Here is a 13543-nt window from a genome sequence, read left to right on the forward strand (position 1 = left end):
GGATCTGCCACTGATATCTGTAATCAGATTGGTTGTTTCATAATGTTATAGTTCCTTTAAACAGTTTAAACCTTTTATGGCATCAAAATAAACAGACGCATGTTCAGTAAAAACATACTCTGTATACAACGTTCTCGTACTCCAGAGCGATGATGATATGCATTATATTTATGATCATCTGACTGACTGAGTAACTGCCAAAACTTTTCCGTTTAAAGAGACTCTCTCATGTTTTGGCACCAAACACATTTTTCCTCGTAATTCATCTGAACACACTTACATGTATATTTATTTTTCTCCTTGGTACTGAAATTGCAGAAATAATAGTAACCAGGTTGATTTTCTTTTATACTTCAATTGCATTTTTAAAAAACTGATTAAAGTATTAAAAATTAATCTTGTTCAAGTTGGGAGCAAGCACATGGGGGTGCAGATAACACATAGAATAAAAAACGGATCGCTTATCCACTCGCCCACAGGGACTCATACTAAGGTGTTGAATATTTTAACCTTAATGAAAGTTATTGGTTTATCACGTGATTATGTCAATCAACTGATTGTGCAACAGCCTTTTGTTGAATCGGGTTAGTAACGAATTTCAAAATTTTGGACTTCAAAGACTATATTTTAGCACATATCAACATTTATTGAAGGGTTTCAGCCATCAATAGCTTGGCTTTAACACTTCGTTTGATTCGCCATACTTTATTTCGTAATAACAATCTATAAAATCCAAGTAAAAGATGCATTTTCAAAACACTTAACGCTTCGCTTATATTCACTCAAAAACTCAAGTTCGAAAGATTTAAAAAAAGTATGTCATAATCATATCCTCTTTAGCGGCCGAGTTTCTTAATATTTAAATCTCTTATAAATTTGCCAAATAAAATTCAACATGGGTAATCAATTATAACAAATAACGTATTTTATGTATTGCAACATATTTATAAAAAGATAAAGTCAATTGAATCAAATGAACATTTTCAATGTACTTTCTTTCTCGCGGAAAGTGGACATTTCATCTTACTCCAACAAGTGTGGGGTATGGTTGATTCTCTTCGTGACTGAAATCAACTTTTTTAAACACTTGGTGCATTTCAAATCTAGTCCATATAAACAGCCCCTTCAGATTCTTTGACGATTGCATTTCCATGGGAGATCACTGCGTATGATAAACATACAAGTGTTGTTTAGCCGCACTGTGGTTTCAATTATGTCAGGGGCGTAGCTACCCCTCTATTCATTTGAATTCATAAATGTGCTGGGGGGTTCAGGGGCGTGCCCCCTCAGAAAATTTTGAAAACCATGGTGCAATCTAGTGCATTCTGGGCGTTCCGATGTGCATGATTTTTTTTGTCAGAATCATGTGGATTCAGCCGCGTATTCACGTATAGGCGGCTACACGCCTGTATGATGTGCATATGAATGTATAATTTGGTTTAAATGATGCATCCTTAATGTAACACCTCCTTGCTGCTACACCAATAGAAACTTCATGGGATGTTAATAGTAAAAGAACTAGCACTGACGTTCCCATTTTTGTCTGAGTCATTTAAATAATAGATAACAAATTACAAGATAAACAAATTTGTTTTGACTTCTTTAATGAATTATATAAAAACATTGTACAAAGATATCATGACACTTTAAACAATAAGTATGGTTGTCAATTAAACAGTATGCTAGCTTTAAAGATTTAGGCAAACCATTGGAATTTTACAGCGGTCTTAAAAGGTGTATTTAAAGCTGCAATCTCACCGATTGCTCGTTTTGACTACCGGTACTCTTTTATTGTTTATCTATAAATGGAGTATTTTTTGCAGAAATGTCTAGACCCAATTTTAAGTGATATAAGACTGCTGAAAAAAGATCAGATTGCAGTTCATCATATTTATGTTAAAAAAAATGATGTTTTATAACTAAAAGCATTACGAACAATTTAATGTAAATGAAATTTTCAGCAGTTTTACCAAACATTTTTGATTGGTTCTATTGTGAATTATCTAATATGACTGAATTAAAGGAATGATAGCCAAATCAGCCGATTTTGAGACAATTTTGTGTCTAAACTGACAATCTGTAAGAGTGCAGCTTTAAGTGTTGATCTAAAGCTTCATATACACATTGTTATATTGTCAATAACTGTTTAAAAGGTCTCATGTACTAAATAATATAATAATTTTCATAATATCTAAAATTGATTAAAATAAATAAAGTACCATTATACCTATTTCTTAATAGTGCCGTTTCTCATCAGACAATACCATTCAAAGCCATCATTTCAACTATGAATTTATTTTTAACTTTCAACTTTTCTATAGCATATGCAACAAAATATACCAAAAATACAAGCCATGAACAATATGATTGTTCAACTTGCATTATCTTTGACCTTTTGATATGACCATTTTCCAGTTTTGTCTATTTGTAATTCGTGCCCTGAAGAATAAAGTATGACTGTATGAATCAAAAACAAGCAATAAAAACACTAAAAATATGCCCCAACCCCTGTAATTTCTAATACAGTAGTAAAATCAAGCAATTAAACATTTAGAGCTGCACTCTCAAAGATACATGTATACCGTTTCCACAACTTTTTTTGTCTTCGAATGAGCAAGTTTTTGCGTAATTATCTGCAAACCAATGATAAAAGATTGCTGACAAAAGATCAGATCGCAGATTTCATATTTCCGTTCGAAAATTAATGTTACTAACGGTTTAAGAAAAGTGCATAAAAAACATCAATGTTTAACTTAAATAGAAAAATCTGGGATTTAATTTTTCGCAAACATTGGATGGTTCCAATCCAAGACATAAAATGAAAAAGGTTGTCAAAACATCCAAAGTGTGAGAGTGCAGCTTTAACGTTTGAAAGTAACTCTGTTTGCCTCGTGCCCCTAAACAGGGTTTAATTATATTATATGCCCAGTGGACTTGTCCCTGTATATTTGATTGTATGATTGCAGTAATGGATACTGATCTAATTATCTTCTGACAATTTTTCACCAATTTTAAAGAATGAGAAAACACATATTAAGCTCATATAACGCTGTACAATTTAATCTCATTCATTAGGTTGAGAAAAATTCCCTAAAAATATTAATTGTGGAGACATATCTTATTTAAATACATACAGAAAATGGCGACATCATTTACCCTTTAGTATGAAAAAGGCAGTTTTCTGATATTTGAATAGCGTTTTTTTATTTAAGCATCTCAATTCATAGTATGTATCAAGTTTCAAAGGAAACCAAATGATTGTAACGATTGTTTTCAAAATAGATTCACACTCTTGATAAACTTCTTTTCCTAGTTTCAACTTTTGAGACTTTTTGATGAGCCTGCACCTTCCCCCTCTTATGCAGTGGCTTCAAGCAATAAAGCTACCAGCTTAAGTTGCACAGCTGGTGAACAAGCCTGCTGATAGTCGGCAAACTGCACACTTGATGCCATGATAAATCATGTCCATCGACTTCCAGAATGAAGAAATGACAGCAGCACAGAATTGATTTCAATTGGACCTCTCTGTACTTTCATCACCTTGTTGTAGTCAAAGACTATGTCTTAGTGTGCAGTGCGGGATCTTGAGAAGCTTTCTGCTCGTCTGATGAAGTTAGTTTGGCAGAGTGTGACACTCCTATCTACTCATATGGCTAGACACCTGTGATCTATGTCTTCTTGTGTGTGCCCAACCATCACCTGAAGAGAATTTAGAGGAAGTTAGTGCTTGATTACAAGTCAATGTGACAAAACAAGGTCTTTCATTTATGCCACCAAGAACTAGTATTCCAAGTTTCATAACTCGTATGTTAACTCAAAGCAATTGAGCAGAAACTGTTTGGTAATTAATTTTAAGTCACTGCTTCCACTTATACTGCAAGTAATATTGAACGTGAACCGACTGACCCAAATGCAATTCTAGATAACTTTTATGTGCAGAAACCTTAATCCTATTGACACAAAAGTAATCCAATTGTATGTCTTCACAAAACATTCTACAACAATATTTGTCAATTTAACTCAAAGATTGATTATTGTTTTTTAGTCAGACAAACACAGAGATGGCCCTATATCGCTCACTTGATTTGAGAAAGGATTCTAACTTAGTTATTGTTTGGACACTTACTGAACACTTTTGGTCTGACTTTATAATGCAGCTGGTGAAAATATTTAAAGTCCCTTAATAATGGGCTTACAAAAACATGAAAAAAATGTATTTGTTTAAAAATTACAAATATTTAAGTTTGTATTGAGCAGAATAAAAGGCTTTGCCTAAAATACAACCATAAAACTATATTTACAAGTAAAACAAAAAATCTACAAATATGTTTTAGTATCTGGTTTTTGAGAGTGAATGATCAGAAGAAAACATCACACATTCACATTCATATTAAATAATAATTTAGTTTTTTTTAAATTATATTATATTTCAAAAACACTGCAAAAGACAAGACACTTACATTTCAATTTCTTGATTTAATACAGTGATGATTATCAATTCTTATGAAGGGAGATGGGTCTTACACTCTAACCAGTGCAACTTGCATGTTCTTAGTTGCTCAGTTATTACCTTTCTTAAAATTCTCCTCTTGATCTGAGCCACGCCAAAATGATGGGAGATGCTTTTGTTTTTCCATCAGAATGTATAGCACCTCTGTGTTTCTGTTTGTCTTCTGAAATAGTAAAAGTTTATTAATAATAATAACAATAATAATAATCAGTGACTTTTATTGAAATTATTTTCACCGATTGTGCCTTGCACATTGGGGAACAAAGTTGACTTCTGAGGAGAAGATTTTTCCATATAGACATATAGCAAAAAATAGCTCCGCACCCTGGAGCAATGTTTTTTATGAATCAATATCCAGTGAAGAAAATTCATACAGGGTATTGAAACATATTTTGCTTCCAATGAAGACTTTTAACAAAGATAACTTAACTAGCTCTTCATCATATTAAATAAAAATTAACACAGTCTATGCCGCACACGGAGCCCGCATTTGATCTTTTACCAAAGTTTGATTGAGAGTTTTGTTTCACATCGACAAGTCTTTACAGGTCTATTAAAGCTGCACTCTCACAGATTGAACATTTTGAAAAAGGTAATATTTTTTTATCTTGGAATGAACCAATGTATGTGAAAATGATGACAAAAAATGTCTTTGAATTCCCGTCAAACATGTCCGAACCAAATTCAAACTATGGATAATCACTGTCATTCACGATGAAATTCAGCACTTCTTGCCCAGTATATATACCCTTACTTTAAGCAGAAGGCAAATTAAAACAAACACATTTGTCCGAAATTTAATCAAACTTTAAATGGTAGTAGGATTGTCATTTGTTCACGTAATTTTCAAGAATCAGGAAGTGGGGAACATTATATAGCCATTTAACGATACAAACAAGACGATTTTCTATTGAATGTACAATAGTAGTACCGGGGTAATATGCAAATAGTTATTATCTCAAGAAAAGGACATCAAGACCAGTTCATTTACCAGTAGCATCTGACAGTCAATAATGGTTCTGAGTTTAAAGAGCATAATTTCCATTTTATTGTTAGTTTAATCATTATATATTTAACACCAGTTGTGACGAAGGAGTTATCATTATATAAGATTATATTATCTGGCAGTGGTTGAAAATGTAAAGTGAGACCAGTTTTTTACCTGTTATTGAACAAACTGTTATGTTGGCAGGACTGTCCTCCTCAGCAATGCAAAGAACAGCAATGACTGGCTGGCACTCTGTAAAATGGCGATTAAAACATTTTGTCCAATTAAAACTATCCCTTTCTAAACAATCCATCAGCAATATATATAAATGAGCTGCGCCATGTGGAAATGTATCTTGGGAAGTTTCCATTCCATGTAATGATGTCATAAAGATGAGCAGAAGACATTACTTACTATGCAGTAAAAGTTCTTACTTTAACAGTCAAGATATCTTTTTTTGAGAAAATTTATCAAAGTGAGCTCTTTTATGTCATGTTTCTAAGTCTTGTACACATCTATGTTACACATATAAATAATAAACAGGAATGAAATGAGGAGCTGTGTACACACTTATGCCTCCTTATGTACTGTGTAACTCAAGAAAAACAATCCATAATTCTAGTAAATCTCTAGAATTCCCTTACTTTTCTCGCTGTACAAAAATGAATGAGGAGTTGCAAACAAGCAGGGCCATAAAACTTTTGCTATTTAAACTGTACCGCAACAGCAATTTAAAGACAGTGATACTCATTGATGGAATGGGCACTTAGACAGCTACATTTTCTGAGAAATTGAGATCAGACTAAATTCTCCAGAGATATTTTATAGATTTATTTGAAATAAAGAACATGTTACAGTGTTTGTGTTATACTTGTTACTTATCCCTGATTTAACACAATCGTTACCTTCAAAATGGTGATAAAATAAAAACAAATATACCTTATTAAACACTGTTTACTATCACATCTGTACCCCCCCCCCCCTTCTTACATACTTAAGCGGCTGTTACCAAAGTAAAGAATGAAAGGTCCACAAGGCCAATTATAAATCATGAACCATGAGAATCCTGTTTACTAATTTGATTTTAAATCACCCAAAAGGCTTTCTACACATAATGGTTCCTAAATTTAAATCTAGTCTCCAAAGGTGTCACAGTTGTGATTTCATTGAAAGACTTGAGATACGTTATTTAAAAAAAATGACGAAAGGAAAGCTTAAACGCAGAAGTCTGGCCGGGTATATGAGTCTGGAAATAAATACGCAAAAGCTCACCATGCTGCTAAGGAGTCTTATATAATTCCCGGCCCCAGTTCAGCTGGAGATGTTGATTCCACACGGCTGGAAAACCGGCCCGGTGCACCCAAGCTTCACCATCGGCAGTATCTGCAAGAGGAGGGTGTAAATCTGGGAAAACGCATTTATAATCAATGAACATGTAAGTGGCTTATAGAACATCTGAAATTAAGTTTAATGAAGGAGACAAAGTTCGGTCTGGGATCTAAACGTGGATTTTGATGCTGAAATTGTAAGGGCCGAATTCAGAACATCCACTCTCACTCACACTCCAACCACATTCCCGTAAGGGACACTCAAATGATCACTTGAGTGGAATATGGGGAGTGACACTCAAGTGATCTGTTCGTATTCACACGGCTCGCTAACACTCCACTTCATCAAGTGAGCAATACAGTATATAATTATACACGTATGTTTACATGATCATATCGGATTATCTGTTTGACTATGGTGATGTTTACATTATACATTGTAAACATATGTTTATTTGAGATTTGAGTACCTTATTGTTAGTTATGGCAACAAACAAATGATAATAAGTGTTATTCTGAAACTGAAATTTACATTTTAAAACAATTGGTTAATAAAAATAAACGTTTTGGGTTGTAAATAACTGTCCCAAATTCGTTTAAATGCATGTTTTTTGTTGTCGTTGTTGTTGCTGTTTTAAATATGTAGCCGTTTTCCATTGTATCACGTAATTTAAATATGTATTCATATATAATCTTGCTTTTGTATTCTACATAAAGCGGTCTTGGGCGTTTGAAAATAATATATGGAAGTTGAAAAAATGGAAGTTGAAAAAATAGCAGATGGATAGAATTAGCGAATGAATCTACTTCTTATTGGGAAATAACACCTCGGAGTGAAAAACAACTCAAGAAATGTAGGGGAAAATGGATGAAGATGACGATAATAATAATAATAATAATAATAATAATAATAATAATAATAATAATAATGATGATGTTGATGATGATATGGTGGCGTTGGTGTTGGTGGTGGTGCTGCTGGTGGTGGTGGTGGTGGTGGTGCTGCTGATGATGATGATGAAAATGATAATAATAATAATAATAATAATAATAATAATAGTAATAATAATCCAGCTGAATGTAGGCTGGAAAATACATATCAATTCCCTTACCACCCTATGAAATGGCCTAGCGGCGTCAAGTTAGCGGCCTGGTGGCCTAGCCGCCTCCTGTGACTAGCGGCCTAAAATTGTTTCCTATTCCAAAGCATTTTATATGCGTTCTTTTCTAAAACAATGATAAATTAAATGTCGTTTTCATAAATCAACATCCTTTAGCGAATATCGGCATTTCCCCCTTTTCCTGGGCTGCTGGATTGAGTTTTGGGGATTTTTAGGCCGCTAGGCCACCAGGCCGCCAAGTTCACGCCGCAAGACCGCTCAAGCGTGATGTATTTTGCTTAGGAAAACAATTATTTTAGCATTGTTTTAGAAGAAAACTCATATAAAAATGCTCTGAAGTAGAAAACAATTTAAGGCCGCTAATGTACGACTAAAAACATTGATTTATCATATTTCTCATTTAAACCATTGAACCTTGAAATAGATAACAAATTTAGGCCGCTAGTCCGCCAACCTCACGCCGCTAGGCCGCTAACTTCATGCCGCTAGGATGCTAACTTCACGTACCTTTAGCTGCCTGTCTTTGCAGCCATTGATGAATTGCAAACATCAACATTGCTGGGGGTTCAAGATCATTGCGAAACAAAACAAATATATGATAGGCTCATCCTTTTGAATTTGTTTTGTTTATAGATGGCCACGTTATTGAATGAACATGTACTTCAATGGATTATCCCGGTCTCTTAAATATTGTCTGGGAACGAGCATGTCCCTTATTTGTTCCAAATATTTGATATATTTCATCTTTTCTACTTGCCATGTACTTTTTTCACATACACTTATTCAATTCCTATTCACAACCAATCCTCGAGGGCGGTTCAAGTGGCCTAGCCGAGCACTCACATATGTCCCACTCACGCAAAACACTTGAGTCTCACTCACACCTGTGAATACGGATATACCTTTCACTCGAAAATATCTCGACCGTTAAGTGATTACAGAGGATTAACTCATTGAGTGTGAGTGAGAGTGATTGTTCTGAATTCGGCCCTATGTTTTGTTCAAATGAAGTATAAACTTACAGTGAGTACAGAGATATCTTGAAGTCCAGATTTATCGCTTACCTGAAGTTCGTAGGGCTACAATTGAGAGCTTTTCTGTAAATTGCAGGAACTGTCCCCATAACCTATTGTCTGTTAGGGGAATGGTGGCTTAGGTGATTGGTGGTACCACTCTGCATTTCTTATCCACACAAAACACAGTGTATCTGAAAATGACAATGAATGGCCATGCTCTTATGAAAGCTATGCTAGAAATACGCCGTTATGAGTGTATCAGATGACATTTCCACACAGAAATTGTGAGGCCTCCAATACAGCAGTACTGACATCAATGACAAAAACATATATCTGTCATGGAGCTATGCTGGTTCTGTGCATCAAAACTACTGCAACTGGGCAATTCACTAGAAACATCTTTTCAGAAAAGAAACAACCAATACTGGGTAGCCTTTGTCACCCAGTGAACACCCAGAGCATCTAGTTACTTTGAGCATCTATTTACTTAGAAGTTGCTACATTAAGATCTCAAATTAACAAAAAAGTGTATCCGTAAGCTTTCAAAGACTGAACGAAGTGCAACTTTGAGGGGGGGCTGCGAGCAAATATTGTCAAGGGCAGAAATCTTGCAGAAGTTTGAAAAAGATTATGCAAAGCTCTAGCTTGATGATTTTGGCCCAATTTCAAATTGTTACTCAGTAACACGGCGGCGTAAATTTAATCAAACATCAATATAGTTACACGGGAAAATAAGAAATAGCTTTAAACTCTCTAACATTTTATGGCAGAGTGTCTGCTGACGTTCCAGTATGCCAACCAGGACGGAGAATATGTGAAGCATGCATATACACACCTTTACAGCCCAACATTTGGTTATGGTTTCACAGTTATTCATTTACACAAACTCACAATCAATCAATCAATCAATCAATGCACACCCACCTGGAAAGGTACGACATCCTTTGGAAGAGATGAATCTTGCAGTCTGGTAGACGGTTGCTGACTTAACTTTATTATCCCAAGCAGCAACATTATTTTCAATCCATGTCGTTTTCGACGTCCATTCTATTGATGTATACAAACACGATTTCTGGTGGATTCCTACGAAATAAGCAAAAATCGGCTAGAATTTCCACGTACGTTCCATAAAAAAACCTCTATTCCTATCGTTCTGCGAAGTCACAACTAAACGAAAGCCCTCTACTTTCTAATTCTTTTGAAAAAGTACACAAGGATCTAGCTTGTGACAGTTCTTTATCGGTATGTGTTATATGGGAAACGAAATCGAATATTTAGGGGATTCGATTTTGGTTAACGTAAATTGTTCTGAAGGGCGGTGCAAAAGCACGGTTACCGGTACCCGGTATTTGCAATCACTTTCCGATAGGACTGCTATATAGTTAATATTATAATAGTACGATGGCTGTTGTGGAGTTATAATTATTGAATATGCTCTTACTTTAAACTAAATGCCTTCATTTGATAACAAAGGTTATAGTTATCCAAATTGTATCCAATTATATATTTTGGCAGATAAGGCGATAAACCGAAACTTGAACCATTTTAGTCAATTGCACACTTCAATAAGGCTAAAGATTTTATAAAAAATAAATAAACAAAAAATGAAAATGACTTTCAAATGACCCCCGTATAGTCAACAAAACTATATGGGATTCAGTTTTGATAACTCAACAAATATTATAAAGTCATATTACACCAGACAGTTGATTCAGTTTTGGTTAAATGCAATTTATGGGTATACGATTACTATATGGGAGTCAGTTTTGGTTAAATGCAATTTATGGGTCTTTAATTACTATATGGGAGTCAGTTTTGGTTAACTGCAATTTATATGTATACGATTACTATATGGGAGTCAGTTTTGGTGAAATGCAATTTATGGGTATACGATTGCTATATGGGAGCCAGTTTTGGTGAACTGCAATTTATGGGTATACGATTAATATATGGGAGTCAGTTTTGGTGAACTGCAATTTATGGGTATACAATTACTATATGGGAGTCAGTTTTGGTGAACTGCAATTTATGGGTATACAATTACTATATTTGATCCAGTTTTTGCATCTCTACTGTAGGCTAGGCATTGAACGCACGTTACAATGAACAGCTATAATGATAAAACAGGATCCCTTACCGTCAACTGTTCGTTTCATTATAATGCTCACGGTTTAGAGATATCAAAACTGGATCCCATATAAAGTAATGCTACATACATACAATGCAATTAACCAAAACTGAATCCCTTTAGTCAGTTAAGTCAACTGTGTATTTCAATATGTTTTCACTGCCTAAGGATATCAAGCCTGGATCCATCTAGTAGTTTAATACCCATACATTTATGTTGCAAAAATGCAATTAACCAAAACTGAATCCCTTACAGTCAGTTGCGTCAACTGTTCATTTCAATGTGCGTTCATTGCCTAGCATACAGTAGAGATGCCAAAACTGGATCCCATATAGTAACTGTATACCTATAAATTGCATTTAACCAAAACTGACTCCCATATAGTAATTGTATACCTATAAATTGCAGTTCACCAAAACTGACTCCCATATAGTAATTGTATACCCATAAATTGCAGTTAACCAAAACTGACTCCCATATAGTAATTAAAGACCCATAAATTGCAGTTAACCAAAACTGACTCTCATATAGTAATTGTATACCCCTGAATTGCAGTTAACCAAAACTGACTCCCATATAGTAATCGTATATCCATAAATTGAAGTTAACCAAAACTGACTCCCATATAGTAATTGTATACCCATAAATTGCAGTTCACCAAAACTGACTCCCTTATAGTAATTGTATACCCATAAATTGCAGTTCACCAAAACTGACTCCCTTATAGTAATTGTATACCCATAAATTGCAGTTCACCAAAACTGACTCCCTTATAGTAATTGTATACCCATAAATTGCATTAAACCAAAACTGACTCCCATATAGTAATTGTATACCCATAAATTGCAGTTAACCAAAACTGACTCCCTTATAGTAATTGTATACCCATAAATTGCAGTTAACCAAAACTGACTCCCTTATAGTAATTGTATCCCATAAATTGCAGTTCACCAAAACTGACTCCCTTATAGTAATTGACTCCCATATAGTAATTGTATACCCATAAATTGCATTTAACCAAAACTGACTCCCTTATAGTAATTGTTTACCCATAAATTGCATTTAACAAACACTGAATCCTTTTTATCAACTGTCTTATGTTATATGATTATATATTCGTTGAGTTACAAAAACTGGTTCCCATATAGTAAGGATTTTCTTTTTTACCAAAACTGACTCCCATATAGTCAACACTTCGTTTCAATATAGTAATCATATTAGTAATTACGGCCAAGATATTTCAAAACTGCTTCCCATATAGTTATCTTATACCCATAGACAGCTTTAAACCATTATGTAGCAAATAAGTCATTTTACGACATTATCCATTTTTGAATCCCCTCTATCATTGAATAATGAGAAAACGTCTCCCATATAACCTCCACCTTCTTTATCGCCATGTTTAGCGCATGTATATACTGTTCCGCACTGAATATTATACTGGGGTTTGACATTCGGAACTCCTCGGCCATTTTTTCAAAAACAACCTCGGATGTATGCCGGTACATCTGTTGAAGTAGTCCGTATTTTTTTTTAATAAAATCATTAATTAAATGTAGTGTTTAAGAGTTGTATTCATTGCTCTCAGTTTAAATTGATTGCCAGTGAAGTGTATTATTGCAAACATAATTACGATTCCCAAGAGTTAAGTCATAAATTTTAACTACTAAATAAGATTACTACGCGATCTATTTTTAAGTGTGTAAACCGTCCATATACATCCGAGGTTGTTTTTGAAAAAATGGCCGAGGAGTTCCGAATGGGGGTTTGATTGATCAAGGTATGAATCGGAATTGTTCGCATTTCACCGCTGACGGATTTTGACATTTGCGGGAAACACAAGCGGAATCACTCGGTTATCTTCATACTAGCAACACAACGCAAAATGAACGAAGAACAAAAAAGAGCATACGTGTACGTTTGCCAAGGATGGTCATAACGTGTATATAGGGGGGTGTGCAGGCACTGGTAAATCTTTCCTAGTTACAGAGATAGTTTCCTGGGCGATGAGCACCAACAGGCAAGCGGCGTTAACGTGCACCACTGGTGTGGCATGTTGTCTATATCCCCAGGTATTAATATTGCAAAAAGCTCATTACTTTCCGAGTTTGTAAATAAAATTAAAAAATAGATATTAATAAATATCTTAGAATTATATAAAGCTTAAGACCTTAACTTAAGAGCTATACACTTATTTATATGTTTTTTTACTGTTCAACAATTGTAATTAATACTAGTTATTGATATGAAATAATGCAAACCCACAATTAATAGAAATACAAAATATGTTTGTTGGCTGTCTCACAACCTACCCCTTTAAAATGCCCCCCCCCCCCCCCCAAGTCATTATTTAAAAATATTGGTCAATTTTTTAAGTTGAAATATGAGAAGTACTACATGTATTTCAAGCAAGTAAGCAAAATGATAAGTAAGAAAGTTTAAATTGTACTAT

General features: G+C 34.4%; 1 long non-coding RNA gene across 1 annotated transcript; it reads right to left on the reverse strand.

Annotated features, from left to right (window-relative positions):
* Positions 1 to 5663: 5663 nt before the first annotated feature.
* Positions 5664 to 9959, reverse strand: LOC128221071 (uncharacterized). Its single transcript, XR_008258885.1, has 4 exons — positions 9888 to 9959; positions 9012 to 9154; positions 6771 to 6881; positions 5664 to 5750 (listed from the first exon to the last, which is right to left on the reverse strand). It is a non-coding gene; the product is annotated as an uncharacterized LOC128221071 (long non-coding RNA).
* Between the last annotated feature and the right edge of the window lie 3584 nt (positions 9960 to 13543).

This window comes from Mya arenaria, chromosome 16 (genome assembly GCF_026914265.1).
Source record: "Mya arenaria isolate MELC-2E11 chromosome 16, ASM2691426v1".
In the NCBI taxonomy this organism is placed as follows: domain Eukaryota; kingdom Metazoa; phylum Mollusca; class Bivalvia; order Myida; family Myidae; genus Mya; species Mya arenaria.